We start from the raw sequence: 6950 nt of genomic DNA, 5'->3' as shown, positions 1-6950 counted from the left end.
AAGCCAGTTCTTTATCACTGGTGTTACAGAATCAGTCAAATTCGTAGTTTCTCCTATTTGGGGCAATAGTAAATACTTGTAAAAGGGTTTTAGTGGAGACAGGGCAAGTTTCTGGCTGGAACGACCAATCTCTCTAGTGTTTTGTCCCAGATCTTTTCTGAGTGTTTTCCTACCTATCTTTTCTGAGTCACACTATCCCTCTATTATATTATTATCACAAAGTTATTTGATGTATTACAGAGCCAAGCATAAAATAAGATAAACAGGAAACCTTAGGTAAGGCTAATGTGCAAAGTATATATAATCATCATTGTACAGTAGTAGAAATGATCCACAAATTATCTTAGACCTACATAGGAATAAAAGCAAAGGGACAAGAGTCACAGATCTTGCAAGCATATTATGAAACAAAATTTTCATAAGAAACAGTTTTCCTGGTATTAAATCCAGATAGAAAATTGTGCTGTAAGTCTTTGTAAAACAGAAAAATATAGAGAACATTGTCCTCATGCTTCCTGGCAGTGCAATACAATAAGCAACTGTTTTCATAGGACTCATTTTGATGATAAATTTTAATGAAGGCTGACAACATTATGTCAACGAATAATGCAATTAAAGTGATTCTGCAAAAAGATAAAATACATTGATCTGAATGGACAGTTCTCTGGTGATTTTCTTTAATTATTAAATGACAAATCTGGGGAATTAAATGAAGTATATGTCATTTATGTTGTTACACATTTTTCTATGACAATATAGCTTCACATAAGACATAAAAAGCAAAAAATAAAACCATACTTTCATATGATAAATTGATGCAAACCTTTTTCCAAGTTTATAATTATGGAAAAAACTCTCAAATTTTGATGGTTGTCTAAGTCCTTTTGAGATAGGTAAGTTACTTATCTTACTTATCCAAACATTTCTGAATAGATGACTACATGCTATGAATTTTCCAGAATACAAAAGAATCCCCAAATTATCTTCCATGACCCAGTATGCTTGAATTTTAAATTTTTTTACTTACCCTATTTGATTATGTTATGTGTATTCATCAACACTGCTCAATTTGGAGAGTATTTCATTAGTTCAAAGTCCATCCTAGACAAATTAACATTTAATCTTCACCCATCCATCTCCCACAGCTACTAATCTATACTTCCCATAAGCAGAATCATACACTGAGGGCAATCGTGTGCATGTTTTTCACACTGTATAGTGTTTCGTCAGCTCCATTCATGCTGTCCGATGTTATCAGTAACTCATTTCCTTTTATACATAATTTGATATAAGATTTTTTTATAAAAAGTATATTTTTATTTATCTACTTATTAGTTCATAGACATTTAGGGAATCCTCATTTACGGACATAATGGTTAATGTACTATGAACATTGGTAAGCAAAGTTTTCTGTGAGCATGTGTTTTCATTTATTTTGTGCATACTCTTAGAAGTAGAATTATTGAGCCATCTGTTAATTTTATTTCTAACATTTTGAGCAAAATATTTTGTCAAGAATATTTTCAAAAGTGAGTTGGCCATTTTACATTTCTTCTAGAAATATATTTGGGTTCCAGTTTCTCTATCCTCATTTGGATATGTTATTATCTTTTTATAGTAGCAATTCTGGTAGATATGAAGTAGTATCTCATAATGGTTTTGATGTGCACTGTATCTGTAGTAGGCAATGTGGGGGACCACCTTTGTATGTGGATACCGCTCACTAACATTTTCTTCAAAAATGTCTATTAAAATCATTACCTCATTTTAATTTCATGATTTGTATTTTGTTAATGAGTTTGTAAAGTTCTTTGTGTATTCTGCAAATAATTTGGTCAGTTATGGAATATGGAATTCATTAATATTCCTTTTATCCTGTCCATTCAGGAAGGAAAGGAAACACTCAGCTCACTGCTTTTACAAATACTCTATCTTACCTAAGGGAGCGAGTAAAAACCAAGAATCAATGGTGAAGGTCAAATATGACTAAAAGACTGAGAGTGCTCTCTGTAACTCATATTTTGAAATCTAAGCCTCAGGGCAATTACCTTAAGACATAGGACTTTTGGGAAGTGGTTAGGTTTTGAGTGATTTACCATAAGGAAAAGAAAATAAGTAATAAAAACTAGAGCTGAAATTTAAAGCAGAAAACCAACCAAAATAATGAACGAAGCAAAGAGCCACTCATTTCAAGATTAACAGTCTTGACAAATGATGTTTCATAAATATCTCCTGTAGGTTAGCTAAATGAAAATGGAGGACATACAAAGGATGATAACAGAAATGAAAGAGACCTCATCACTGCTTCCTCCATGGACAAGTGACTACAAGGATACTACATGAACACTCATAATGTCCCTGCTGAAATGAACCTATGTTCCTATTCATGTTACAACCTACCAAAATCCACACAAGTCAAAAACATTTTCTGGGTAATCTATTGTCAACAGGATAAATTGAACCAACGATTACTAGCACTCAAAACAGAAAGCATCTAGTCCTAAACAGGACATTTATGCCTCCTATTCTATAGCATAGGGATCAACATGAAAGAGGGAATGGAACAAACGGAAGAGCTGCATGACAGGAAGCAGGGCTGTAAAATGCTGTCTTCTGGCCAAGACACTACCATTTTGATCATGGGTTCATATGAGCCATAGTTGCCTGCATTATACCTGCACAAGACTGGGAATGTCCCTCCCTGCTGTACTCTTGGCTACTAATAGTTTCTGGGAGAGGAGTTGTCTTCTGTTGTGTACCCACTGTTGAGCCTATCATTTTTACAGTTAGAAGGCATGGTTAGACAGGTGACTCTGTTTAAACTGAGTGGGTCAAAACACACACACACACACACACACACACACAAGAGAGAGAGATAGACAGAGACAGAGACAGAGACAGAGACACACAGAGAGAGACAGAGAGAGAGACAGAGAGAGAGATATGCAAGAATGTGGGAAAAGGACTTGTGGGAGTGGTTGATGACTGTGTGAAGGAGGTAAATGTGGGTGAGGTATGAAAGATCATATATAAGATTGTCATACAACAAATTTAAATAATAATAAAAATTAGAAAGCACCAAGTCTATGTAGATGTAACCAACTGTCTTATTAAATAAGATACACAGAGCCGATTCAGAGAAGAAAGCCAAGAGGTCAGAGGTAAGAGCCTCACCCTTCCTGCTTCAGTGATCCTCTTCAGTCAAGAGAGCTCTCTGAAAGGGGCCTACTTCCTGTGTGTATGTCTTTATATAGTCTAGCTGTTCTGCCTTCTCATTGGTTGTAAACCTAAACACGTGACTGCCTTGTCACTGCCTGTATGTACCACCCTCCAGGTCCTTAAAGGCGTGTGCCACCACCGCCATTCACTTGCTATGGCTCTAATAGCTCTGACCCCCAGGCAACTTTATTTATTAACATACAATTAAAATCACATTTCAGTACAAGTAAAATACCACCACAAGTCTAAGTAGGTTTACTGGTAGATTATACCAAATACTTAAGAATTATATCAGTTCTCTCTAAAGTATTTTCCAAAACAGAGAAACAGAGAGAATATTTCCTACCTTACTCTTTAAGGTCAGTATTACTTTAATAAAAGAAAGCCCAACAAAGACATTACAAGAAATTAAAGCTACAGTCTAGCCTCTTTCATGGACACAGGTATAAAACTTCTAAAAATATTACCAAAATTAACTCAAAAGCATATAATAATATATAACATGGCTAAGTGTGATTTATTACAGCTATTCAACCCTGACTCAATATAACATCAATTAGCTAAAGAAGAAAAGTCACATGATTATATTAATAGGTGCATAGAGACATTTGATGGCTGGACAGTGGCAGTGCACACCTTTAATCTCAGTGCTCAGTAGGCAGAGGCAGGTGGCCGAGGCCAGCGTGGTCTTCAGAACAAGTTCCAGGAGAGCCAGGACTACACAGAGAAACCCTGTCTAGAAAAAACAAAGCAAAACAAAAATAAAAGCAAAAAGACATTTGATAAGAGCCAATGTAAGTACATATACTCTTGGAATATTATGAATAGGAGTAATTTCGACCACTAGCAATAGCCTGAAGCTAATATCAAACTTAATGGTGACAAAATAATACCTACTCATTATTGTCAGGAAGAAGTCAAGGGTTTTCATTCTCCCTACCATGGTTTAAAATTGTAATGGAAATTCAAAGTGATACAATAACATCAGAAATGTAAATAAAAATCTACCATTTAGGAAGAAAGAAATAAAGTTGTATTTGTATGTAGATTACATGATTACGTGTGGATATATGTCCTTCAAATCAACAAAAAGTCCTAGAAATAAAGAACCATTCAACGATGCACATTCTGGTTAAAATGTACATTATTTGGCTTCTTATATACCTGAAATCATCATGTGGAATTTGGAATTTAAAATACAATAAAAATAGCCAACTGATATTTAACAAAGGAACAATGGAAATCTAATGGAGAAATGAAAGTCTTTTTAACAAATGGTGCGGGAACCACTAAACAACTGCTAAAGATGGGGAAAATAAACCTTGAGATAAATATTATAATTTCAAAAGGTTATCTCTACATAAATTTGAGACCAGAAGAGTGTAAGATGTTGGAGAAAAACTGGATGATCAAGAGTTTGTAGATGAATTTTAGGTATTATACAACAGCAAAAGCATGATACATGAAAGAAAAAAATCAATAAGCTGAACTGTATTATAGTTAAAAAAAATCTGTCCTGTGAAAGATACTGCTGTGGGAATGAAGCTTGTCTCCAGGCTGCCCAAGCCACTACTATATAGGTAAGAATTGTCAAAGATACTAACTGTGAATGCCGGGAAGGTGGCCTGGTGAGGTCTACAAATGCAGGCATGTATGGGAATGGAGTCAGAAAAGAAAGCAACAGAAGTCCCAGTAAGTGGTACTCACATGTGATTCATGAACTAATATAAGCTTAATGATAGCATTCTAAACAAGCCTTATGACAGCACGTCAAGCATTTCAAAGCTGGCCTTTCATAGTAGAAGTTGCAAAGGCCTTCTTCGCTCTAGTTGCCAATGGTGTGCAAACAATACTGCCATAGGAGAATTAGAGCAAAATTTGCAGCAATATTTATAATTACAGATTTCATAAATATACAGCATAGGTACTATAAATTGTTTATGGTTGTGAATTAGAAAAACATAAGACTAAACTTGGAGAAACTGTATCTATAAGAAACACTTAAGAGGCTGGAGAAATGGCTCAGTGGTTAAGAGTTCTTGTGAGTTTAGTTCCCAGCACTCACCTCCAGAAGCTCACGGGCCCTCTAACTCTAGCTCCAGAAGGTCCAATGATCTCATTGGGCTTCTGTGGGTACCTGTATACATGTGGAACATGCACAACATGCACACACACACACACACACACACACACACACACACACACACGCAGATAAATTATAAAAATTAAAAAAATAGTGAAGGAATACATCTGCAGACGCAAATCTCTTCTATATTGTATTCATTGATCAAAAGTAAAATAAATTGTGAGTTTCTGTAGGGTGGATATGGAGAATTAAGGAAAGGAATTGGGGTATATGATCAAAATCCATTGCATGAAATTCTCAAATAATTAGTAAAATATTTACTAAACAAATAATATAAAAATCCAGGCCAAGGAGACAGGCGGTGGTAGCACATGCCTGTAATCCCCGCACTATGGAGGCAGAAGCAGGTATATTTTCATTTGAATATGAACAATTGGGTTAAACTTCAATGAGTTTTTTCTTTTTTGCTTAAGTGTCTGGCTCTGAGCTGCCATCTAAACAAGACCAATTTCCATTCACTTCTTTTATTTTTACTTTCTATGATTGAGCACCATTTCTATTTCTTTGTTTTCATGTAATTTTTCTTCCTTATCTGGTGGCTAAGCTTCAACATATCCATTAAGAAATTCCTTGCTACTTTAAAGGGGGGATGCTAATCAAAATCTGAGAAAAATATTTGGAAAGTATATATCCACTAAATGTTAGCCTCCAAAACATGGGATTTGTTTTGGAGATTTGGATAACAAGACTGTCTATCCAATTTTGTAAAGATCAGTTGTTAGACAGAAGCTTCCCTGAAGAGTATTTATACTGCAGGCAACCAAACCAAGATGAAAAACATGGTTTCACAAAACTATAAGGCTTCTTCACAGCAAGGAAAACAATAGAGTGAATGGACAAAAGAATGGGAGAAATATTTACAACCGTACATAGAGGAAAACTATAGCCAAAATATTTAAAGTACTCAAATAAGACAAAGAGAAAGAAATTGTTTTAGAAAAATGAAGGGGAATGGTCAATGGATACTAAATTAAAGGTAAAAATAAGAAGTTCTGCTGTGCTATTGCACACCAGGGTGAAGAATGATAACATTTATATTCCATAAACTCCAAAAAGCTAGAAGAAAGGATTCTGAATGCTTTCACTATAGAGAAATGATAAAAGCTGGGTATGGTGGTGCTGGCACTTGGGAGCTGAGAGAGTTGGAGGTTACCATGAGGTCAAGGCCAGCAAGTTTCTAGGCTAGCCTGGACAGCTTAGTGAGATGTCTTTTTAAAAAAAATCACAGGAAAAAGAAGGAAGGAAGGAAAGAAGGAAGGAAGGAATGAAGGAAGAAAGGAAAGAAGGAAGAGAGAGAAATGGATAGGAAAAAAGCTAAGGAATAGCTAAATGTTTTGAACAAAGGTAAAATACGTGTGAATGAACTAAATACATACCTCTTTCTTTCTCCTTGGGCAATTTGATGCATGTGTACAATGTATTTAGAACACATCTACCCTCATTCCCCACATCCAGCTCCTCCAGAACCACCACACATATATCCAAATCCTAACTTTATGCCCTCCTCTTTCTTTCTTTTTTTCAATAACTGACTGAGTCCAAATAGTACTTCCTATATGCATATGGGTGTGGTGCAGGCCATCTA

Source organism: Peromyscus eremicus, chromosome X (genome assembly GCF_949786415.1).
Source record: "Peromyscus eremicus chromosome X, PerEre_H2_v1, whole genome shotgun sequence".
Taxonomy (NCBI): domain Eukaryota; kingdom Metazoa; phylum Chordata; class Mammalia; order Rodentia; family Cricetidae; genus Peromyscus; species Peromyscus eremicus.
Note: the sequence above shows the minus strand (reverse complement) of the source record.